At 38.4% G+C, this 26,871-nt stretch overlaps 1 protein-coding gene across 3 annotated transcripts in view; it reads right to left on the bottom strand.

Annotated features, from left to right (window-relative positions):
• Positions 1 to 26,871, bottom strand: part of RNF125 (ring finger protein 125) — a 108,734-nt gene that overhangs the window by 63,653 nt on the left and 18,210 nt on the right. Inside the window, exon 1 of one of the 3 annotated variants that reach the window (XM_079941861.1) lies at positions 21,036 to 21,071. The exons of the other annotated variants lie outside the window; for them this stretch is intronic. The gene's annotated coding sequence lies outside the window, so the exon portion shown is untranslated. Of the gene's footprint in view, positions 1 to 21,035; positions 21,072 to 26,871 lie in introns of those variants that run through there. 3 annotated transcript variants of the gene reach the window in all.

Raw genomic sequence — 26,871 nt, forward strand, 5'->3', positions numbered from 1 at the left:
CTCTGATTGGATTTCGTGACTCTCCTGGTGGAAAAAATAGAAACTTTGAAGTAAAACACTGTGATTTATAATAAGAAATATATATTTGGACTTTATCCCTGTTTCTGTTTCACAGAGCTCCAAAAACTCTCGGAATTTCCTAAGTGATAAGAACACTAGCAGCATCTTCTGTTATAGAATCTGGTCTTTTATCTTTGGTTCCTGAAATAGCTCCAGAGCCATAAAGGTGAAAGGAGTGTCTTATTATTCATAACTAGTCCCTTTCAACCACACCTGAATTTATTGCTTTTGGAAAGCCTCTCAGGATGAGGGCTGGTTGCCAGGGGAACCGACCATTATTAGAGGGTTGGAACTTACAGTCTCATTCCCCCAACCTTTAGGAAGGGGAGAGGGGCTGGAGGCTGGGTCAATCACCAACTGGAAATGATTTAATCAACCGTGCCTACGTAATGAAGTCTCCACAAAACCCCAAGATGATGGGGTTCAGAGAGCTTCCGGGTTAGTCAACATGTGGAGTTGCTGGGAGAGTGACACACCCAAAATGGGCATGGAAACATGGAGCCCCTTCCCACATACCTTGCCTCATGCATCTCTTCCATCTGGCTGTTCCTGAGTTATATCCTTTTATGATAAACTGGTAGTTTAATGGGTAAAGGGTTTTCCTGAGTTCTATGAGCCACTCTGGCAAATTAATCAAACCTGAGGAGAGGGTTGTGGGAACCTCCAATTTACAGCCGGTCAGTTAGCAACACAGATGACAACCTGGACTCCCCATTGGTGCATGCAGCGATGGGGCAGTCTTGTGGGACTCAGCCCTGTTGAAATAAATTTCTAGGACCAAGATGGAGCCGCTCCTGCCCAAGGTACCACATCAGCAGAAGTTAGATAACTTTCGTGTCCCTGTAAATGTTCCGCTTGATCAGGATTGCAGTATATCCAGCCAGCCAATCTCCAACTGCCAAGAATCCGTAATGATTTCATTGTTCTAAATAAAGTCAGATATGCAATCTCAGCCAATCAGTTTAAGCCAAATACTTTTTCCTTATTCCCTGATTGACCTGCTAGCCTTAAAAGGAAATCCCCAAGTTCCTAGCCAATCATGCCCTGTTTCCATGTTGCCTCTTCTAACATTCTATAAAGCTCGCTCTTGCCCATAAACCCCTCGGGAAGAGTGTTCCACTGCTTGTGAGGCAGTGTACTCTCATCCATGAATTGTTTTCCCTTGAATAAAGGACATCCTCCTCGTTACTAAATTGTTTCGTCATTTGACAGCGCTTAACTTGTGGGATCTGGTGCTATCTCCAGGTACATAGTGTCAGAATTGGGTTAAACTGTAGGACACCCAGTGGGTGTCTCAGAATCCATTGGTGTGCAGAAAACCCGCCCATCTGGTGTCAGAAATGAGGTAGTATTGTCACAGAGTATTGAGAGGAGGGGAGACGCAAAAAGGGAGTATGTTTTTTCCTTTACAGAACCATTTCGGTTTAAGCCCTTTTGCTATTTCCTGGTTGAGTGACTTAAAACAAGTTGCTAAAACCTTCTGAACCCCTGTCTCCTCCTTCGAGGACCATGGATACTAATAATTATTTCATAGGTTTATTCTGAGAGATCAGAATCTGCATGTGCAAATGCCTGACAAGTAACACGTACTTAATAAATGTGAAATCCTTCAGGACCAGAACTTCATGAATTTTCTTTCCTCTTCCCAACCTAACCTGGTTACTCTTTCTCTGAACTGTCATAAAAATCACAGCTAACACAACTGGTTTCACGATCAACCAGGCCTATGTTGTGATAACTCTTCTGGTGCTGTCTTGGATTACTATTTAAAACTCACAACTATTTAACTTTCCAATTAGATTATAAGCAACTTGCAGTCTCTGCATTATATAGCACAGTGTCTTTCCCAAGTACTTGGAAAGAATACCCAGTACAGAACCTTCTCTTCTTCAGGCATACTTCACACCACTTTAGTATGCTCAGTAAATAGCAGTCATTCTCAACAGGAAGCTGACAACAGAAACGGGACAGAGGAAGACTATATCCTCCTGCATCTGGAAGGATTGCAGGAGTCATTGTGACTAAGGCACAGACCTTTCTTGACATTCTGATGTGGATGTGGCTGTGCTCACTCTGAGATTCCCAGTAACTGCAGGGGCAGCTTGCTTACCGTCCTCCTCCCGCAAGTGGTCCTGGGTCACAGTTCCTATTTCAAGCCCCTGTTGCCCTCATTTATAAAGACGGCTTCTGCCTTGATTCCTGGTTCAAAAGTTGCTTTCCTGGTATTCCAAGCATCCCATACCAAGAATGACATGATCATGAGTCCTAAGCAGGACCTTGCCGAGGATGCAAGGGGATGCTATTTATACTTATGTCAAGACAACAGGCATCACTCAGCACTGTCCAGGCCAGTTATCCATACTTCTCCTGGTACCGGATCTCTACCTTGCATTTCCCTGTCCTCTCCTTGAGGACCAAGAGCCTGTCCCTGAAACCCAGCAACAGATCTCCCAGACACAGATTGCCTTAACCTGAGGACACTGTCCTTTGCCCTCCTGGCTGGAATACTGTTGTTAGCTGAGTCAGACCCTCCCACCCTCTTCCTAGGGGAGTGAGTTTGGCCAAGTCCCAAGATTAATGCCTGTTTCACTGTGAGAAAAGAGCTGCGCTTCCTGTGATTGGGCAAGTGTTGCCGTTAATCCAGTTATCTGGTTAAAGTACAAACTGTCCTCAAATAAGGGACAGGGAGCTTTGCACTGACAGGCCGCTGCCAATTCCACTTGTGCTGGAATCTACAGCACTCCCAGCCCTCCTAAAGTAGGTCATTGGGTCAGAATGCTTTGGGGAGTTCCAGCAGACCACAGTGTCACCTTGGCTGTGACTCCCAAGCAGATTCCCTCCACCCCAGCTTTTCTCCTGGGGGTCTCTCCTTCTCTCTGCCAAGTCACAGACTTGGGTTTCTCTGACTCGTAGTTTTAGGCACCACTTGACACTAAAATACTTCCTAAGACACCTCTGTCTATCACTTTAATTTCTCTTTTAATCAGAAGCATTTTCCTTGGAAAGCCATGTTAAAAATGCACATTGACTTGAGGGGAAAGAATGCCAAATATGACACATTGCTTTGGGGTTATTAGAATACTGATATTTCAACATACAGATGGCCAACAAACACATGAAAAGATGCTCAACATCACTAATTATTAGAGAAATGTAAATCAAAACTACAATGAGGTATCACCTCACGGTGGATAGAATGGCCTTCATCAAAATATCTACAAACAATAAATGCTGGAGAGGGTGTGGAGAAAAGGGAACCCTCCTACACTGTTGGTGGGAATGTAAACTGGTACAGCCACTATGGAGAACAGAATGGAGGTTCCTTAAAAAACTAAAAATAGAGCTACCATATGACCCAGGAATTCTACTCCTAGGCATATATCTGGAGGAAACCAGAATTCGAAATAATGCATGCACCCCGATGTTCATTGCAGCTCTATTTACAATAGCCAGGACATGGAAGCAACCTAAATGTCCATCGACAGAGGAATGGATAAAGAAGATGTGGTACATATATACAATGGAATATTACTCAGCCAAAGAAAGGAACAAAATTGTGCCATTTGCAGAGACGTGGATGGACCTAGAGATTGTCATACAGAGTGAAGTAAGTCAGAAAGAGAAAAACAAATATCATATAATATTGCTTATATGTGGAATCTAGAGAAATGGTACAGATGAACTTATTTGCAAAGCAGAAACAGAGTCACAGATGTAGAGAACAAACTTATGGTTACCAAGGGGAGGGGGTGGGATGAACTGGGAGATTGGGATTGACAGATATACACTACTATGTATAAAATAGATAATTAATGAGAACTTACTGTATAGCACAGGGAACTCTACTTAGTGCTCTGTGGTGACCTAAACGGGACGGAAATCTAAAAAAGAGTGGATACATGTATAGGTATATCTGATTCACTTTGCTGTACAGCAGAAACGAACACAGCATTGTAAAGTAACTATACTCCAATAAAAATAAAAATAAAAAAAGAGAGGGGACTTCCCTGGTGGTGCAGTGGGTAAGACTCTGTGCTCCCAATGCAGGGTGTTCGATCCCTGGTCAGGGAACTAGATCCCACATGCATGCTGCAACTAGGAGTTCGCATGTCGCAACTAAGAAGTCCACCTGCCGCAACTAAAAGATCCCACATGCCGCAGCGAAGATCCCGCGTGCCGCAACTAAGACCTGGTGCAGCCAAAATAAATAAATTAATAAATATTAAAAAATAAAAAAGCATACTGATACTTCAAAAGACAAAGCTTTTAAGGTGGGGAGGGCGTCTCTACACACAATTTGCCAAAGAGTTATCAGTATAATTTTATCTCCTTGAGGGTGTTTTTGAGAGTAAAAGGACAAGATTATAAAAGTCCAGTTAAAAAAATCTTCCTTGAAGTAATTTCAGTCCCCTTTCACTGGTCTGTATCTCTCTTTGGTGATCTCTCCACTTCTGGAAATTCAGGTAAATTCAATTCAGCAAGTATTTATTGAGGTCAACTTTGTGCATGCTATTACACTAGGCACTGGTGATATCAAGAAGAGCAAGAGAGTCCTGGCCTTCAAGAAACTCGGGAAAGAATTCCATATTCCCTATTCACAGAACGTGTTATCGGCTCCCGCGCAGTCAAAATTTTAGCCCCTACGTGTTTTTATTTCATTTCAAAGTTATATAGCTTATATACACACACATTGTTAGAAAAGCAAGAGAATCACACTAAAGATGATCCACCACCCAAGCATACCTACTGAAAAAGAATAAACTATACATGCGTCTTTCAGGGAGAATCTCCTGCTAGGTTTCAAGTGCATTCTAATCCCTATGTCTTCTAGAGATTTTTTTGGTTGTCGAGTCTCTATGTATAAAGTAAGCTTAAATACAACTAGATTCGCATTTATAGTAAATCCAAATGCATAATTCCCTCCCACCTCTTTCAGGAGCCAGACAAAAGACAAAGAGAGCAGGAGAGACTATCACAGATGTTTTGATAAAGCCGAAAAGCCGCCACTTGCATGAGAGATGAAGTCATTCCACTTTCTTTCAAAGGGCACATGAATTTGGGTAAACACCACTGGGCATATTTAGAAGGAACAGAAGCAAAAGCCTTCTAATTATCAAGTTTCTTGAAAATAGAATGGGCTGCCTTGACAGATGGCGAGTTCTTTACAAGCCTTAAGCAAAGCCAAAGCTAGACAACCTCTAGAAAGTGGGGCTGTAAAGGTAAAGATGTCTATATGTTTTCACAAGGCATCTATGGCCCAGATTCAAGAAAAGGAGGGACCCTTGAAAGATGCTGGGCCAGTTGAATGGCACTGAATGTTTTAAAGGTCTTCTTTTTTGCTGGCCTCTAAGATACCAAGTATGGAATATTTATTGAATGAACCCCGTTCTCTTGGGAGTGGAGGGAACTTGATAAGACATGATGTTATCTACGTGATTACCCAGGTTTGGAAACTTCCAAGGAGGAGTTAACACTCGATTGCAGATCAGGTTAACGGCTTCTGCTAACAGGAAAACTCACATCTGGAGGAGTGACTCACGTTAGGCTGAAAGGCTGTTGCTTTAAAAAAGGAGACAGAATCTGGGACATTATTCAAGCATTTAGAACAAAGTTTAAACCCACACTGGGACCAGTGCTTGGGTATTCACCAACTTTGCAAAGGAAAACAAAATAAAATTGAAAACAATCTGGTGAGATGAAGTAAGGAAAAGACTCAAAGGTATATTTACATGTTTGTGACGTTGTACTTTTAATAATGTTGTTGCTCGCAATGTGCCATTGATGACAATTTATATACAAATTTTAAACCAATTGGACAGACTCCATCATTACTTTCAAACACTGTTTGGATACTGTATAGACCCTCAAGCATTTACGTGACTCATTGTCTAGAAAACTAACATTCTCAGACCCAGAACTCTAAGTTATAGAGAAATATTTCTCATAATATGAGATCTGTCAACCCATCCCTGCATCACCTATAGAGTTGGTTCATCTACATAACTGTACATATGATCTTTTACATATCCTTAAAAAAGATCATAATAATAGCTTATACCTGAAACTCATATCCAGTGTCAGGCATCGTTCTTTACGTGTACATATGCCTATCTTAAGAAAATCTGCTTTAGAGATTAAAAACAGATATTTTTCTTATATAAGCAGTCCTTGTGTCGGTGATATACATAGCATAAATGATCTTTGATTTTTGTTTTGTCTTGTTTTACGTGCCTGTGTTTCTTTCTCACAGGATTTTCACATTTCACTTTATGTAAGCCTTATCACAGAAGCTTCAGAAAAGGGAATTTATCCATTCCAAGACTCCTAAGACCACCCCTGTACCAGAATCTCTTGGGAGCGGGACTCAGGAGGATAAATTTTTTTTTTTGGCTGCGTCGGGTCTTAGTTGTGGCATGCAGGATCTTTTGTTGCGGTGCGTGGGCTCAGTAGTTGCGGTGCGGGCTTAGCTGCCCCAAGGCATGTGGGATCTTAGTTCCCCGACCAGGGATCTAACCCACGTCCCTTGCATTGGAAGGCGGATTCTTAACCACTGGACCACCAGGGAAGTTCCAGGAGACTAAATTTTTAATGAGCATCCCTAGTGATTTTTGTGGATGTTAAAGTTTGAAAACCACTGCTGCTATCCCTCTTGAATTACCCAAAGTACTGGTAGCTCCCTTTAGCTTTCTCCTCTTGGAGACCTGCCCCTCCCAGGATATTACTCTTGTTCAGTTTCTTCTTTTTTTTCCTCTGCCTCTGGCGCTTCTACCCCTCTGCAGGTAAAGCAGAAGAACCTGCACCATCCTGAGAAAACATATTTGGACCCCTTTTCCTGTATTTAAAAATCTCTGTATATTGGGGAAAAGCTGGAATAAAGAACACACACCCTAAACAGAGATTGTTCTTATTAATAAGGTCAAGAGTACAGTGAATGAAGCAGAATGTCTAACAGTCACTATAGTACATACATACGTCTTCAAGACTTGGACCTAGAGCTTTCCTTTTATTTCTCAGAGATATCATTGCTAGCAGTGACTTACAAAAGCAAACACTGGAAGTCCTTTCATTTTTCAGATTTTCCCAGCTCTCATGAAATATGCTTATTTATCCACCTAATAATATATTATTATTTTTGCAAAAGTAATACATATTAAAACAATATAAAAGGAAATGCAGTGAAAAAAACCAGTCCTTCCTACAGTAACCCCAGCAAATGACATACCACTGTGGTCAGTTTATCCTCCAGAGATACTCTATACATACCAACCATATAAATATATAACCCCCCTTTTTTACACAAATAAAAGCGTATTGTATACAACATTGTACACCTTGCTTAATTCATTGAACAAAACATCTTATTGATTGTTGCAAATCAGTACCTCATTCTTGTCAACAGCATATCCACTATGTTAAAATATAATGTAGTTGTGGTTCCCCTTCTTTCACTACACGGGTCAAAAAGTGTCTTGCAAAGACACTTGCAAAGATACTGAGATCTTGCAAAGATACTGAGATCTCTTGCAAAGACACTTGCAAAGATACTGAGATCTTGCAAAGATACTGAGATCTCTTGCAAAGACACTTGCAAAGATACTGAGATCTTGCAAAAATACTGAGATCTCTTTGATGACCGTGATCACTCTGCTTCCAGGCTTTTTCCACTATGCTTCCTTCAAGGTATGCTCCAATATAACTGCAGTGAAATAACTGAGGATTACTTAACCCCTATTATTTGGATTCATCCTAGGTAGATCATAGGTTCAATCAATAATATTGCACAGCTCACAGGTAAAAGGAAGACTACAGGGTACAGAGGAGGAGAAATTGCTAAATCATACCCCGGTATTTGCTAAAGCAATGTTTTTTTTCAACTTCAGGTTGTGACCCGTGGATAGATTGTGAAATCACTTTAGTGAGTTTAAAAATCCAGCATACATTAGAAAGAAAAGTAGAATAGAAAAGATGTGCAGCCCATATAAAAAAGGTAGGTATTGTTTTATGAAACGTTTCAGGTTTACATTTACAAGTATGTGTGTAGTGGTTTCTGATATGAAATATATCCCTAGCTGAAGTCACAGTAAAAATAAATTTGAAAACCTTTGTCCTCAAGCATACTCCTTGGAAAAATAAATCCTTTAAATCGGAAGAAAATGTAAGAGGTTTGTGGTGTTAAAAGATAAACTGAAGCATATTAAAAATTTGAAGAGTTTATTTGAGCAAAAATTGATTGGGACAGGGCAGCCCCAAACCGGAAATGGTTAAGAATGCACAGCCAACAGGAGCCAGGGGAAGACTTATATAGCGAAAGTGCAGAAGCAAAGAAAGGAAATTATTTGATTGTCTATAGCTTAAAGCCTAGGTGGCTGTTTGTAAACGGTTGTCCTTAAGTTTCAATTTCCTAACTTTGAGGTATTTACAGGTTTAGATTTCAGTTTGCTTAGTAGGCAGACAGGGCATAGAGCCACCTGTCTAAGGGCCTCCATGTTTAATTAATTTAACAATGGTCAAATAAGTTTGCCAAATCTCCAATTTGCCTTTTGGAGATTCAAAACTCATATTAGCATATCACAAGCCCTGTAAGTCTTTCAGTGAAGAAATGTTTAACTAAACATTTTCTAAAGATTGGCTGCAGAACTTTTTTTTTTTTTGTATTTCAGGGATAACATCTATTAACATCTTTCAGCCCTGGTGTTGGGAGAAGCAAGCTTTCATCTGTGCTGTCATGGTCTCTGATTTCTACTGGCAAGTTGTCATCTCTGAGAGCGCTAACTCCTGTCCGAGTTTGATCTACTTCAGTCTAACCCAAGTTATCACAAAGAGGGGACTGTGGTGTGTGCGTGGAGAGAAGTGTAGGCCACTGGCAGTAAGGAAGTAACAGCATATGTCGATTTGCTCAGTCTCATTCTGGTACTCAGAATCAAACTGCTCTACCATGTCTTGCTTTTGACTACTCATTTAAATCCCAGGGTTTCTTCCAGGTCTGTGGCTAAGACCTCTTCCTAAGCTTCCTGCAATCCAGGCATGCTTAGGGAACTAATCTGGAGCCAGAGTGGGAGATCCCAGGGCCTTCCCTTGATAATTCCTTCTGCAGCTCTACTGCTATTACATAAGGTCTGAATTAAGACTTACAAGTGACTCAGTAACTAACTGGACTGAGATATTGTAAACTTGGGCAAGTTACTTAACTCTTCTGTGTCTCCAGTTGCCATATATAATATAAGGAGGTTGGACACTGACCTCAGAGATCTCATCCTGCACCAATATTTGGGGTTTAATCTGGTGGTTTTGACCTTTACAGTAATCCTGAAACTTCTTCCCTCCAGCATTTTCCTCCCTTCCTCTTTTTTTGACTTAATTTCCAAGTGTTTTGGAGTCTGCCTTTCGCTAAACATTGTATCAATGGCTGGAGATAGGATGGTTAACATGATGGTGAGTAATTTTTATATCCTGTTCCCAGCAATCACCTGCTTGGACAAAATGGTGATTCCTAACTCTGTCTGGTCACTATCATTACTGCAGAAAACATTTTCTTCATTTCACAGAAATGTCTACTCTGCTAAAACAAATAAATACGTGACTCATAGTTACATTAGAAAATAGATCATGCCAGCTTCCTGTTTGGGAGGCTTCCTCAAAGAACACCCTGCTTTGTTCCCTTGGAGAAGAACAATGATATCAGTAAGTGCTGCCACCTTACAGCATCAGCTGGCCAAGTACTATATTCATGATCTAAGTCCTAGCCAGTGGAACTCTGTTCAGGCAAGACTCACTTCTGAGAGGCTGACAGACTGATTTTAAATTGAGTTAGGGACTTCCCTGGTGGTCTAGTGGTTAAGACTCCGAGCTTCCACTGCAAGGGGCACAGGTTCGATCCCTGGTGGGGGGAACTAAGATCCCAAATGCTGCGGGGCGTGGCCAAAAAAAAAAAGTTAAAATTGAGTTAAATGAAAGTGGTTACTGATGCTAATACAACTATTCCTTTAAAAGGGTAGAATATCTATGTTACACCTAAATATCGAATATACTGAGAAGGTGGATACAAAATTAAATGTCTCATAAACCTTCAAGTCTATTCTGCAAGTTTTCTTAAAAACACACACAAAACAACTAGCAAAGAAGGGAATACCCTGGTGGTCCAGTGGTTAGGATTCGACGCTTTCACTGCCAAGGGAGGGCCCAGGTTCGATCCCTGGTCAGGGAACTAATGGGGAACTAAGAGCCCGCAAGCTCTGTGGCGTGGCCAAAAAAACCAAACCAAACCAAAACAAAACAAAGAAAAAACCAAACAAGCAAAACATGCTGGCTTTTCGTTAAGAACATTCAGACATACTTTTGGAATGCCGCTACATACATGGTAGTCACTGTAAAACTTTCTTTTTTTAAATTCCTAATTGTTATATGACCTTAAAAAAAGTATACTCTAGATGATGGAAGATAATAGCTGCATTGTACTTTGTACTGGTCAGATCACATGTGGGACACTGTGTTCAACTCTAAGCACTGCATTTTTAGAGAAACACAGACAAATGAAAATATTCTCAGAGATGTGAAGGAACTTAAAATCATTGGTAAATGGAATTGCTAAAAAGGGTGTGTATTTTTGGACCAGAGAACAGCAGATGATAAGGGCACACAATAGCTAGCTAGCTGTCTTCAAATATGTAAAAGGAGGTAGCATTCTTATACATTGCTCTGGAAAGCAAAACACAGACAAAGGGTAGCCATCAGAGGAGGCATATTTTAGCTTAACCTAAGATGTAGATTAGATTTTTGCTTTGGTATTTGATCATTAGAGGTAATCAAACAGAGGCTAGGCTATCACCTGGCTGGAATATTGTAGCTTTTAATTCTGTTTTGAATATTAGATTTTATGTTCCTTCTTTCCCTTTGGTCAGTGTGAAACCCAGAATCTGATGAAGGAATTAGGCCACATAGTACAATTCTATATTACATTTGAAAAGGTTACCTGGTACAATCTGATACAGAACCTAGGTTTTCTGTGGAACCATGTTTCTCATAGCTCTAAACTAATTGCAAAGTTGTGCCTGATCTCATTCATATTCCTGATGTATATTTCCAAGCATAAGTAGTATAAAATATCTCATATTATGACCTCAAGGACATAGTTTTGAAGATATGTATAACTTGCAGTGCCAGAAATGTAACCTTTCAGCTTTTTAAAAATTGAAACTTCAAGGGCATTTTCTTGAAATAGATTGAGCTCAACTTGCCCTGCAATTTTCTAGAAGAAAACCTGTTATCAATTTTCGGAGAATCATCCCAGGAAGTGCTGACTTTCAGAAGTAGGATGAAGATCACATCCCGCGGGCATCACATCCTGCGTGTGGGCCGAGTGCCTCTATAAATCGTCAGTCATGGATGCACTGCTCTGAGTGAGGGCTGGGGGCGTGAGTGACAAGACAAAGTCAATGAATACAAGTGGGGTGAGGAGGAGGTGTGGAGAGGGACATGATGGGAGGGTGGAGCTCCGCAGAAGGGGAGAAGGACTAGCAGTGCCACTGCAAGCAGTGGTTACAGCCTTCAGCAGAGCAGCTGAGATTATGCACAGATGCCTGCAAGGAGACTGTGGAAAGATTGAGTTGCCTTTCCTTTCCGGAAGAGCATTTAGATGGATGAAAGCAGAATTGTATACTCTCAGATTTTAATCCATTGGTGTTGGAGCATAGAGAAGCCTACAGATTCTGATGATGGTAAAAACACTATTTTATATTTGAATATTATGTTTTTCAAAGTTCTTTCACATTTTATGGGACCAAATATAACACTGTAGAGACTTTAAAATATTCTTGCAATTTTTGGCCTCCCAAACCTGTGTAATGGCTGCCAAATTGAGCGTGTCCAATGTCTTTGTAGGGCCAGTGAATTTAGCGGGTATCAGGGATGACCTCAGCATTTTATTTTTTCAGTAACTAATACAAAGACCATGTCTCCAACTTCATATTCTGGTCCACTGCGTAGTTTGGAAGTTAGAGCTAGTTTTGTGGTGCAAAATATTGTCCAGAAGGAAATCTGGCCAGGAAATTGACTTGATTGCTTAAAAACATGTGCAGGAGGTCCAGGATGCATTTTATAAGTTTGTTCTGGCTTATTCTGATAAACCTTATGGTCATATGGTTTTAAGACTGGTGCCAGTGATTCCTCAAACTAAAGCAGAAATGTTGGGCTTCCCTGGTGGTGCAGTGGTTGAGAGCCCGCCTGCCGATGCAGGGGACACGGTTTCGTGCCCCGGCCCGGGAAGATCCCACATGCCGCGGAGCGGCTGGTCCCGTGAGCCATGGCCACTGAGCCTGCGCGTCCGGAGCCTGCGCTCCGCAACGGAAGAGGCCACAACAGTGAGAGGCCCACGTATCACCAAAAAAAAAAAAAAAAAAAAAAGGCAGAAATATTAAGTATTATTTTTGAAATCAATATTCTTCATACCTTGTGGTTATTCTCAGAAAACACAACTCTATTTTTTCTCAAATACAATATTAAGGATTCTATTCAGATTCATGTATCAGGTATTTATTGAGGAGAAAGTCAAAACACAAGTTATGTCATTATAAAGAGTCATGGCAACAGAAGGGGTATAGCATATAATAGATAAGAGTATGGAGTCACAGTCTGACTGTCAGAGTTTAAATTTTAACTCTACCACTTACTACATGAGATTTCTTGGGTGAGTCAATTAATTTCTCTGTGCCTTGTTTCCCTCAGTTGTGCACTGGGCATAATAATAAGACCTACTTCTTAGAATTGTGAATTTTCAACGAATTAATACATGTAGAACAGTCTGAACAGGACCTAGCCTTGATAAATGCTCTGTAAGTGGTAGCTATCATCATTCAAGGATTTCTACTTGGAGTTTAAGAATTCAAGCAAAAGTCTCCTTAACTTTTCCATATGTTTTGAAGCATAGTGAAAGAATTTTATACCTTAGATCTTTTTAGAAATTACACTTCTTACAGTTTCAGAATTTCAAATCAGTGGACAAGTGTAAATATAATAATGTTTAGATATGTAAAGTGAAATAATTTCATTTAAAAAAGTGAGAGAATTTAAGTATGTGTAAAAATGAGAGAATTTAGGTATATGTATTAGATTAAGGGCCTTGCCCAAGATGTGAAATACGAATCCTATATCAGGGATTCTGTCTTCCGATAACCTCTAGAGCACTGCATAAGTATGTAAACCATAATCTGCAAGCAAAAGTAAATAAATACCCAGACCCAACTTTGGATCACAGATGTTATTAGCACTTTTGTACCCACTGGTATTTTTATAAACGTGGCTTTAAATGCAAGATGAGCTAAAGTCCAATGTGACTTTAAGTAAGTGAGTTGAGTCATCTTAGCTTCTGCAAAATGTACTCAATTGCTTTTCCATGACAGCAACCTTAAGAGAGTATCTATACATAGGCAAGGTAGAATGATTATCTGGGGAAAGCAAACCATATAATTCAAACCAAATGACGCCCTTTGGTCTGAACTTTCTGAATAACTATGACTAAATTGGTTGTTCTTTGTTTTATTTTGTTTGTTTTATTTTGGAAACTGGGGGATCAGCAGGAAAAGTGGATGAAGGAAGAACTAACTTATCCAAACAATTGTCTCAATTTTCTACCCAGGGACAGTCAGTGTTGACCCTTAAAATAAATAGAAAATGCTGTGGAAGTGTTTTGCCCCCAAAAAGGAATACTAGCTTCTGTCATTTCACTGTTGTAGCATAACTTCTATTTAAACTTTATGTTTTAAAGTATTGTCATTATTAAGATGTTGATTTTAAGCTGCTATCAGCCAAAATCTATACTTGCAGTGTCACTACTGCCTGTCAGCAGAAAGCAAAGCTAGCACATTGATTTCTTTTTTTTTTGTATTTTTTTTTATATACAGCAGGTTCTTAATAGTTATCAATTTTAAACACATCAGTGTATACATGTCAATCCCAATCTCTCAATTCATCACACACACACCCTCGCGGCTTTCCCCCCTTGGTGTCCATACGTTTGTTCTCTACATCTGTGTCTCAATTTCTGCTCTGCAAACTGGTTCATCTGTACCATTCTTCTAGGTTCCACATACATGTGTTAATATACAATATTTGTTTTTCTCTTTCTGACTTACTTCACTCTGTATGACAGTCTCTAGATCCATCCACGTCTCAACAAATGACCCAATTTCGTTCCTTTTTATGGCTAATATTCCACTGTATATATGTACCACATCTTCATTATCCACTTGTCTGTTGATGGGCATTTAGGTTGCTTCCATGACCTGGCTATTCTAAAGAGTGCTGCAATGAACATTGGGGTGCATGTGTCTTTTTGAATTGTGCTTTTCTCTGGGTATATGCCCAGTAGTGGGATTGCTGGATCATATGGTAATTACATTTTTACTTTTTAAGGAACCTCCATACTGTTCTCCATAGTGGCTGTATCAGTTTCCATTCCCACCAACAGTGCAAGAGGGTTCCCCTTTCTCCACACCCTCTCCAACATTCGTTGTTTCTAGATTTTCTGATGAAGCCCATTCTAACTGGTGTGAGGTGATACCTCATTGTAGTTTTGATTTACATTTCTCTAATAATTAGTGATGTTGAGCAGCTTTTCATGTGTTGCTTGGCCATCTGTATGTCTTCTTTGGAGAAATGTCTATTTAGGTCTTCTGCCCATTTTTGGATTGGGTTGTTTGTTCTTTTAATATTGAGCTGCATGAGCTGTTTATATATTTTGGAGATTAATCCTTTGTCCGTTGATTCATTTGCAAGTATTTTCTACCATTCTGAGGGTTGTCTTTTCGTCTTGTTTATGGTTTCCTTTGCTGTGCAAAAGCTTTGAAGTTTCATTAGGTCCCATTTGTTTATTTTTGTTTTTATTTCCATTACTCTAGGAGGTGCATCAAAAAGGATATTGCTGTGATTTATGTCAAAGAGTGTTCTTCCTATGTTTTCCTCTAAGAGTTTTAGAGTGTCCGGTCTTAAATTTAGGTCTCCAATCCATTTTGAGTTTACTTTTGTGTATGGTGTTAGGGAGTATTCTAATTTCATTCTTTTACATGTAGCTGTCCAGTTTTCCCAGCACCACTTACTGAAGAGGCTGTCTTTTCTCCACTGTATATCCTTGCCTCCTTTGTCATAGGTTAGTTGACCACAGGTGTGTGAGTTTATCTCTGGGCTTTCTATGTTGTTCCATTGATCTATGTTTCTGTTTTTGTGCCAGTACCATACTGTCTTGATTACTGTAGCTTTGTAGTATAGTCAGGGAGTCTGAATCCTCCAGCTCCATTTTTTTCCCTCAAGACTGCTTTGGCTATTCGGGGGCTTTTGTGTCTCCATACAAATTTTAAGATTTTTTGTTCTAGTTCTGTAAAAAATGCCATTGGTAATTTGATAGGGATTGCATTGAATCTGTAGATTGCTTTGGGTAGTAGAGTCATTTTCACAGTATTGATTCTTCCAATCCAAGAACATGGTATATGTCTCCATCTGTTGGTATCATCTTTAATTTCTTTCATCAGTGTCTTATAGTTTTCTGCATACAGGTCTTTTGTCTCCCTACGTAGGCTTATTCCTAGATATTTTATTCTTTTTGTTGCAATGGTAAATGGGAGTGTTTCCTTAATTTCTATTTCAGATTTTTCATCATTAGTGTATAGGAATGCAAGAGATTTCTGTGCATTAATTTTGTATCCTGCAACTTTACCAAATTCATTGATTAGCTCTAGTAGTTTTCTGGTGGCATCTTTAGGATTCTCTATGTATAGTATCATGTCATCTGCAAACAGTGACAGTTTTACTTCTTCTCTTCCAATTTGTATTCCTTTTACTTCTTTTTCTTCTCTGATTGCTGAAACTAGGACTTCCAAAACTATGGTGAATAATAGTGGTGAGAGTGGACATCCTTGTCTTGTTCCTGATCTTAGAGGAAATGGTTTCAGTTTTTCACCATTGAGAATGATGTTTACTGTGGGTTTGTCGTATATGGCCTTTATTATGTTGAGGTAGTTTCCCTCTATGCCCACTTTCTGGAGAGTTTTTATCATAAATGGGTGTTGAATTTTGTCAAAAGCTTTTTCTGCATCTTTTGAGATGATCATGTGGTTTTTTTTTTTTTTTTTTTTCTGTACGCGGGCCTCTCATTGTTGTGGCCTCTCCTGTTGCGGAGCACAGGCTCCAGACGCGCAGGCTCAGCGGCCATGGCTCATGGGCCCAGCCGCTCTGCGGCATGTGGGATCTTCCCGGACCAGGGCACGAACCCATGTCCCCTGCATCGGCAGGCGGACTCTCAACCACTGCACCACCAGGGAAGCCCGATCATGTGGTTTTTATTCTCCAATTTGTTAATATGTGTATCACATTGATTGATTTCCAAATATTGAAGAATCCTTGCATCCCTGGGATAAATCCCACTTGATCATGGTGTATGATCCTTTTAATGTGTTGTTAGATTCTGTTTGCTAGTATTTTGTTGAGGATTTTTGCATCTATATTCATCGGTGATATTGGTCTGTAATTTTCTTTTTTTGTAGTATATTTGTCTGGTTTTGATATCAGGGTGATAGTGGCCTCATACAATGAGTTTGGGAGTGTTCCTTCCTCTGCATTTTTTTTGGAATAGTTTGAGAAGCCTGGGTGTTAGCTCTTCTCTAAATGTTTGATAGAATTCACCTGTGAAGCGATCTGGTCCTGAACTTTTGTTTGTTGAAGATTTTTAATCACAGTTTCAATTTCAGTGCTTGTGATTGGTCTGTTCATATTTTCTATTTCTTCCAGGATCAGTCTTGGAAGGTTATACCTTTCTAAGAATTTGTCCATTTCTTCCAGGTTGTCCATTTTATTGGCATAGAGTTGCTTGTAGTAGTCTCTTAGGATGCTTCGTATTTCTGCGGTGTCTGTTGTAAGTTCTCCTTTTTCATTTCTAATTTTATTGATTTGAGTCCTCTCCCTCTTTTTCTTGATGAGTCTGGCTAATGGTTTATCAATTTTGCTTATCTTCTCAAAGAACTTTTAGTTTCATTGATCTTTGCTATTGTTTTCTTTGTTTCTATTTCATTTATTTCCACTCTGATCTTTATGATTTCTTTCCTTCTGCTAACTTTGGGTTTTGTTTGTTCTTCTTTCTCTAGTTCCTTTAGGTGTAAGGTTAGATTATTTATTTGAGATTTTTCTTATTTCTTGAGGTAGGCTTGTATAGCTATAAACTTCCCTCTTAGAACTGCTTTTGCTGCATCCCATAGGTTTTGGATTGTCGTGTTTTCATTGTCATTTGTCTCTAGGTATTTTTTTATTTCTTCAGTGATCTCTTGGTTAGTTAGTAATGCCGTGTTTAGGATCCACGTGTTTGTGTTTTATACGTATTTTTCCCCTGTAATTCATTTCTAATCTCATAGCATTATGGTCAGAAAACGTGCTTGATATGATTTCACTTTTCTTAAATTTACTGAGGCTTGATTTGTGACCCAAGATGTGATCTATCCTGCAGAATGTTCTGTGAGCACTTGATAAGAAAGCGTAATCTGCAGTTTTTGGATGGAATGGCCTATAAATATCAATTAAATCTATCTGGTCTATTGTGTCATTTAAAGCTTCTGTTTCCTTATTTATTTTCATTTTGGATGATCTGTCCATTGGTGTAAGTGAGGTGTTAAAGTCCCCCACTATTATTGTCTTACTGTTGACTTCCTCTTTTATATCTGTTAGCAGTTGCCTTATGTATTGAGGTTCTCCTTTGTTGTGTGCATATATATTTATAATTGTTATATGTTCTTCTTGGATTGATCCCTTGATCATTATGTAGTGTCCTTCCTTCTCTCTTGTAACCTTTTTTTTTTAAAGTCTATTTTATCTGGTATGAGTATTGCTACTCCAGCTTTCTTTTGATTTCCCTCTGCATGGAATATCTTTTTCCATCCCCTCACTCTCAGTCTGTATGTGTCCCTAGGTTTGAAGTGGGTCTCTTGAAGACAGCATATATATGGGTCTTGTTTTTGTATCCATTCAGCAAGCCTGTGTCTTTTGGTTGGAGCATTTAATCCATTCACGTTTAAGGTAATTATCGATATGTATGTTCCTATGACAATTTTCTTAATTGCTTTGGGTTTATTTTTGTAGGTCCTTTTCTTCTCTTGTGTCTCCCACTAAGAGAAGTTCCTTTAGCATTTGTTGTAGAGCTGGTTTGGTTGTGCTGAATTCTCTTAGCTTTTGCTTGTCTGTTAAGCTTTTGATTTCCCCATTGAATCTGAATGAGATCCTTGCTGGGTAGAGTAATCTTGGTTGTAGGTGCTTCCCTTTTATCACTTTAAATATATCATGCCACTCTCTTCTGGCTTGTAGAGTTTCTGCTGAGAAATCAGCTGTTAACCTTATGGGAGTTCCCTTGTACGTTACTTGTCGTTTTTCCCTTGCTGCTTTCAATAATTTTTCTTTGTCTTTAATTTTTGCCAATTTGATTACTATGTGTCTTGGCGTGTTTCTCTTTGGGTTTATCCTGTATGGGACCCTCTGTGCTTCCTGGACTTGGGTGGCTATTTCCTTCCCCATGATAGGGAAGTTTTTGATTATAATCTCTTCAAATATTTTCTCGGGTCCTTTCTCTCTCTCTTCTTCTGGGACCCCTGTAATGCTAATGTTGTTACGTTTAATGTTGTCCCAGAGGTCTCTTAGGATGTCTTCATTTCTTTTCATTCTTTTTTCTTTATTCTGTTCTGCAGCAGCGAATTCCACCATTCTGTCTTCCGGGTCACTTATCTGTTCTTCTGCCTCAGTTATTCTGTTCTTGATTCCTTCTAGTGTAGTTTTCATTTCAGTTATTGTATTGCTCATCTGTTTGTTTGTTCTTTAATTCTTCTAGGTCTTTGTTAAAAATTTCTTGCATCTTCTTGATCTTTGCCTCCATTGTTTTTCCGAGGTCCTGGATCCTCTTCACTCTCATTATTCTGAATTCTTTTTCTGGAAGGTTGCCTATCTCCACTTCATTTCATTGTTTTCCTGGGGTTTTATCTTGTTCCTTCATCTGGTACATAGCCCTCTGCCTTTTCATCTTGTCTATCTTTCTGTGAATGTGGTTTTTGTTCCACAGGCTGCAGGATTGTAGCTCTTCTTGCTTCTGCTCTCTGCCCTCTGGTGGATGACGCTATCTAAGAGGCTTGTGCAGGTTTCCTGATTGGAGCGAGTAGTGGTGGGTAGAGCTGGGTGTTGCTCTGGTGGGCAGAGCTCAGTAAAGCTTTAGTCTGCTTGACTGCTGATGTGTGGGGCTGGGTTCCCTCCCTGTTGTTTGTTTGGCCTGAGGCAACCCAACACTGGAGCCTACCTGGGCTCTTTGGTGGGGCTCATGGCAGACTCTGGGAGGGCTCACACCAAGGAGTACCTCCCAAAACTTCCACTGCCAGTTTTCCCGTCCCCACGGTGAGCCACAGCCACGCCCCGCCTCTGCAGGAGACCCTCCAACACTAGCAGGTAGGTCTGGTTCAGTCTCCTATGGGGTCACTGCTCCTTCCCCTGGGTCCCAACGCGCACACTACTTTGTGTCTGCCCTCCAAGAGTGGAGTCTCTGTTTCCCCCAGTTCTGTCGAAGTCCTGCAATCAAATCCCACTAGCCTTCCCAACCCAGGTTGGGAAGCGTGATGTCAGACTCAGAACCTTCACTCCAGTGGGTGGACTTCTGTGGTATAAGTATTATCCAGTCTGTGAGTCACCCACCCAGCAGTTATGGGATTTGATTTTGCTATGATTGAGCCACTCCTACCATCTCATTGTGGCTTCTCCTTTGTCTTTGGGGTATCTTTTTTGGTGAGTTCCTGTGTCTTCCTGTCAATGACTGTCCAGCAGCTAGTTGTGATTCTGGTGTTCTTACAAGAGGGAGTGAGAGCATGTCCTTCTTCCGCCATCTTGGTTCCAATCCACATTGATTTCTAAATGCTTGTCGAGGAAGAGAAAAAGTGCTCAGACATGAGATGCGAGAGGATTCAATTTTCCAATGCGTGACTTGGATTCAGTCTAACATGTCAACCTAAGAATTGGCAGTCAATATGAAACTGAGTTCTTATACACACACATGAAATAACTAGAGCAAAATCAATTATTTTTTGTCACTACCTAAAATATTAGAAACTTCTTAAAAGCATTTGTCACCATAGTTGATGTGAACTAAACCATCAACTATTTTAATTGATATTGACAGAACACAACACCTAACAGATTTGTGCTCTTCAATTGTACTTCTAAAATTTTCAAATTTCTTTTCAAATTCATGTTGAATAATGAATATTGACTCAAAGATGTTGACTAATTTTTTTTTTTTTTTTTTTTTTTTGTGGTATGCGGGCCTCTCACTGTTGTGGCCTCTCCCATTGCAGAGCACGGGTTCTGGACGCGCAGGCTCAGCAGCCATGGCTCACAGGCCCAGCTGCTCCGCGGCATGTGGGAACTTCCCGGACTGGGGCACGAACCCGTGTCCCTTGCATCGGCAGGTGGACTCTCAACCACTGAGCCACCAGGGAAGCCTGTTGACTAATTTTTTAAAAAATCTAATGAAAAATCATAATCATGTAGAATATGTTATTTGAGTACAACAGGATTAAATTAGGAACCATGAAACAGGCATCTTGGTGTATTAGGCTGCTCAGGCTGCTACAACAAAATACCACAGCCTATATATTCAAAGTGCTGAAGGGGGAAATAACTATCAATCTAAAATCCTATATCTGGCAAAACTGTCCTTCAAAAATGAGGGAAAAATTGATATAGTCTTAGAAAACCAAAAGCTAAGGGAGTTTATTACCACTGTACCTGTCATGCAAGAAATCTTTCAAGTTGAAATGAAAGGAAACTAAACAGTAACTTAAAGCTGTATGAAGAAATAAAGATATTTGGTAAAGGAAAGTATATGAACAGTTATAAAAACTAGCATTATTGTAACTTTGAAATAAAAATACCACAGCATAGGTAGCCTGAAGAACATAAGTTAATTGTCTCACAGTTCTGGAGGCTGGAAGTCTAAGATCAAGGCACCCAAATTTGGTTTCTGGTGAGTGACTTCTTCCTGGCTTGTAGACAGCCACTTTCTTGCTATGCTTTCACATGGTCTTTCCTTGGTGGGTTTATGAGTAGGGGAAGAGAGAGGGAGAGGGAGAGAAAGAGAGAGAGAGAGGGAACTCTGATGTTTCCTCTTATAAGGACATTAATTCCCATAAGACCCTTATGATCTTATTTAACCTTAATTACCACCTTAGAGGCTCCATCTTCAAATACAACTACACTGGCATGTTAGGTCTTCATCATATGAATTTTGGGGGGACACAAACGTTCAGTTCATAACAGTTGAAAAACCTCAAATATTTAGAAGTTAAAGAAAAAACTTCTAAGTAATCCATAGGTCTTACTATGGGTTAAGTAAGAAATTGGAAAAATATTTCAAACTGAATGACAATGAAAATACAAGATATCCATTTTAGGACGGATGCAACTATGGTAGTGTTCAGATAAAAAATTTATAGCTTTAAATTCTTATATTAAATAGAAGAAAGTTTTAAGATCAATTATCTGAGATTCCACCTTAATAAGCTTTAAAAAAGAGCAAAGTAAACCCCAAAAGTGTAGAAGCCAGGAAATAAAGCTAAGAGCAGAAATCAATGTAATAGAAAACACCAAACACTAGGGAAAATTAATAAATGTAAAAGCTGATTTTTACATTATTTACTAATCATGCTGAAAAGATTAGGACAGTTAGTCAAACCTTAGAAGAACTAATCAATGGAAAGAAATAACATATTACCAATAATAAAAATGATACAGGAGTTACCACCACAGATCCTACAAACAGTAAAATAATAATAAAAGATATTATTAAAACGTTTTGCCAGTAAATTTGATAAATTATATGAAATGGAAAAAAGTTCCTGGAAACACTAAACACTAAAATTGGCAAAGATGAGACAATACCTGAATAGCCCTGTATCTATTAAAGAAATTGATTTTTAAACTAGAAACATTTTGATGAAGAAAACCCCAATTTCAATGGTAAATAATCAAATATTTTAGGAAGAAATAATGCCAATCTTGCATAAATTCTTTCAGAAATAGAGGAGAAAAGGAAATTACCAGTTTGTTTTATGTGACCAATGTAACCACAAACCAGAAAAATGTATTATAAAAAATAAAAGTATAGACTAGTATACTTCATGAGCATAGACTCAAAAATTCTTAATAAAATATTAGTAAATCAAATCCAACAATATGTAAAAAGGATAATATATCATGATAAAGTAGGGTTTTACCCTGGAATGCAAAGTTGATATAACATTTGAAAATCAATCAGTATTCACCATAGTAATGGAATAGAAAATAAAAATAACATGTCATTTTAATAGATGCAGAAAAAGTGTTAGACAAATCTAAATACCAATTCATGATTCAGTTAACATCTGAATCATGAACATAATCGATGGTGAAATGTTAAATGTTTTCCTTCTAAAGTTCAGGACCAAGTAAAATATACGTTTCAAAAACTTTTTGAAGTATAGTTGATTTACAATGTTGTGTTATTTTCAGGTGTACAGCAAAGTGATTCAGTTATACATATATATATATTTTTTTTTCAGGTTCTTTTCCACAATAAGTTACTACAAGATATTGAATATAGTTCCCTGTCCTATACAGTAGGTCCTTGTTGTGTAAGGATACCCTATTCAACCTTGAAATGGAGGTCTTGGTCATTGCAATAAAAAAAGAAAAATAAATGCAAAGCATAAAAATCAGAAAGGAGTAATGCATCTCTATTTGCAGATGATATAAAAATGCTATAAATGATTATAAAATGCTAGAAAACAACTCCTAGAAATAATGAATTTAGCAAGATCAAGAGGTACAAGGTCAATATACAAAAGTCAATTATATTTTTACGTGCTGGTAGCAAACAGTTGGAAATAAAAAAAAAAAAGATTCCATTTACAATATTACTACAAAATGTGAAATACCTAGGAATAAATTTAACAAAATATATACAGACCTCTTTTCTGAAAAGTGCAGAACATTTCTGAGAGAAATGAAAGGCCTAAATAAATGGTGAAATACACTGTGTTCATCAATTAGAACATTCAATATTATTAATATCTCAATTCTCCTCTAATTGATCTATAGATGCAACACAATCCCAATCATCGTTCTAGTGGGGTTATTTTTGTAGAAGTTGATGAGCTGATTCTAAAGTTTATTTTAAAATGTGACCTAGATTAGCTAAGCAATATTTTAAAAATAAATAAATTTATTTATTTATTTTGGCTGCATTGGGCCTTCGTTGCTGCATGTGGGCTTTCTCTAGTTGTGGTGAGCGGGGGCTACTCTTCCTTGAAGTGCGCGGGTTTCTCATTGCGGTGGCTTCCCTTGTTGTGAAGCATGGGTGCTAGGCACGAGGGCTTCAGTAGTTGTAGCACACGGGCTCAGTAGCTGTGGCTCGTGGGCTCTAGAGCACAGACTCAGTAGTTGTAGCACACGGGCTTAGTTGCTCCACGGCAACTAAGTTGCTCCATGGCAACAGCTCATGAGGCTTAGTATCATCAAAACGGGCTTAGTTGCTCCACGGCAACTAAGTTAGTTGCACACAGGGCTTAGTTGCTCAAGCCCTCCTTGAGCAGGGCTTGAACCCATGTCCCCTGCAATGGCAGGCGGATTCTTCATCACTGTGCCACCAGGGAAGCCCAGCCAACCAATTTTTAAAAAGTTGTTCACTCAAGAAATATTTATTGGTAGGCGATATAAGACAAAGTAATTTTAAAACAAGAAAAACAAACTTGGAGGACTTGATCTGATTTCAAGACTTACTATAAAGCTATAGTAATCACGATGGTATAGTACTGGCACAAGGATAGACATAGATCAATGAAACAGAGTAAAGAATCCAGAAATAGACCTTCAGGTATATGGTAAATTGATTTTCTACAAAGGTGCCAAGGCAATTCAATGGGAATGAAAGTCCTTTTAACAAATGATGCTATAACAACTTGATATCTGTATGAAAAAAATCAATGTCACTCTGTCTCAAACCACTTACAAAATTAACTTCAAATGGATCATAAGTCTAAGTATTAAAGGTAAAACTATAAAACTTCTAGAGAAAAACACAGGGAAAAAGTCTATGTCACCTTGAAGTTTTTTGGGAGGCAAATTTAACATATTAAAGTATAAAATATCAAGGAAAGAGTACAAATTTAAATTTACAGATCACTGAACTTTTATAAATGAATACATCTATGCAACCACTCCCAAGATCTAGAGCATTACCAACACCACAGAAGCCTATCTCATGCTCCCTTCCAGTCAGTATTCCTCCACCAAAGTTAACTATTATTCTGACATGTCATTATAGCTTAGCTTTGCTTGTTTTATTTTGTTACATGGAATCGTATAGTATTATGTTTGCACATGTAGCATTTGTTTATTCTTTTTGCATAGTTTCTATTATACAAATACACCCTAATTTATCCATTCTATTGTCAATAGATATTTTGAGTTTTTCCAGTTTAGAGCTATTGTCAATAAACTGCTATGAACTTTCTTGTACAAATCTTTTGGGGCATATTTATGCATATGTGTTAAATATGTATTTGAGTGGAATTGCTGGGTCCATAAAAGTATGTTTACCTTCATTATATAACTGACTTATTTGTGTTTCTGAGAGGGTCCTGGTGTAGGTAAGCAAGCCAGTAATGGATTTATTTAGTTCCCAGGATTCTAAGTGTGAAGAGCAGCTGAAGCCAATGGGACTGAATCAACTTAAACTCCCACCAGCAGAATATGACAGTTCCAGTTGCTCCACATTTTTGCCAACACTGAGTATCAGCAATGACATAAATTTAGCCATTATGGTGGGGGACAAACGATGTGGAGCAAGCTTTCATATGCTTATTGGGCATTTGGACGTCCCCTTTTGTGAAGTAGGACTACACATAATTTGCCTATTTAAAAATCGCACAGTCTGTCTTTTTCTTATTGATTTGTAGAAGTTACAAATATATTCTGGATACAATTTTTTGGTCATATATGTATATTGCAAATATCATCTCCTATTCTGTGACTTGCTTTTCCATTTGTTAAATAGAAATTTAAATTTTAATCAAGTCCAATTCAGCAGTCTCTTTCATTATGTGTCTTGTGTTATGTTTAGAAAATATCTGCATATCCTAAAGTCTTGGGCATATTCTCCTATGTTATATTTTTAAAGTTTTTTTTTTTTTTATTTCACACTGAAGTCTATGACACCTGGCATAGAATTTTGGTGTCTGTTTTTGAAATTTGTATTCTGTTCCACTGATCCATTTGTCTGCACTTGAAGCAATAATACACTTTTTATACCTTATTTAGAAATGTTTTGGAATCTGATAGTGTAAATTTGTCCTTTTTCTTCAATATTGAATTTATTCTTATTCCTTTACATTTTGACATAAATTTTAGAATCAGTTTCACTAAATTCTCAATTTCCACAAAGTTTCTTCAATATGGGAAGAATCATCATCTTTAAAACACTGAATCCTCAAATCCATGAAGAAGGCATACACCTTGATTTACTTGGGTCTTCTCTAATTATTCTCAATGACATATTTTTGCTTTCTGAATATAGGTCTTGCATATCTTTCATTAATTTTTTCCTTATGTATTAGATGTTTTTTAATGCTATTAAAAGTTATATTGTTTTAACATTTTATTATCTATTTTTTCTAGTATATGGAAACACAAGTGATTTTTAATATACTGATTTTATTTTATTTTTGGATTTTTTTTAACCTTTTATTTTATATTGGGGTAAATTAACAATGTTGTGATAGTTCCAGGTATACTGCAAAGTGATTCAGTTATACATATACACGTATCTATTCTTTTTCAAATTCTTTTCCCATTTAGGTTGTTACATAATATTGAGCAGAATTCCCTGCGCTTAACAGTAGGTCCTTGTTGGTTGTCCATTTTAAATACAGCAGTGTGTACATGTGAATCCCAAACTCCCTAACTACCCCTTCCCTCCCTCCTTCCCCCCGGTAACCATAAGTTTGTTCTCTAAGTCTGTGAGTCTGTTTCCGTTTTGTAAGTTCATTTGTATCATTTCTTTTTAGATTCTGCTTATAAGCAATATCATACAATATTTCTCCTTCTCTCTCGGACTTACTTCACACAGTATGACAATCTTTAGGTCCATCCATGTTGCTGCAAATGGTATTATTTCATTCTTTTTAATGGCTGAGTAATATTCCATTGTATATATATATATGCCACATCTTCTTTATTCATTTTTTTACACGTAGCTGTCCAGTTTTCCCAGCACCACTTGTTGGAGACATTGTCTTTCCACCATTATATAGTCTTGCCTCCTTTGTCATAGATTAATTGACCATAGGTGCATGGGTTTATTTCTGGGTTTTCTATCCTGTTCTATTGATTTATATGTCTGTTTTTGTGCCAGTACCACATCGTTTTGATGACTGTAGCTTTGTAGTATAGTCTAAAGTCAGGGAGCCTGATTCCTCCAGCTTCATTTTTCTTTCTCAAGATTGCTTTGGCTATTTGGGGTCTTTTCTGTCTCCATACAAATGTTAAGATTTTTTTGTTCTAGTTCTGTGAAAAATGCCATTGGTAATTCGGTAGGGATTGCATTGACTCTGTAGACTGCCTCGGGTAGTATAGTCATTTTGACAATATTGATTCTTCCAATACAAAGGCATCGTATATCTTTCCATCTGTTTGTGTCATCTTCAATTACTTTCATCAGCATCTTATAGTTTTTGGAATACAGGTTTTTGTCTCCTTAGGTAGCTTTGTTCCAAA

This window comes from Stenella coeruleoalba (genome assembly GCF_951394435.1).
Source record: "Stenella coeruleoalba genome assembly, chromosome: 14".
Taxonomy (NCBI): Eukaryota; Metazoa; Chordata; class Mammalia; order Artiodactyla; family Delphinidae; genus Stenella; species Stenella coeruleoalba.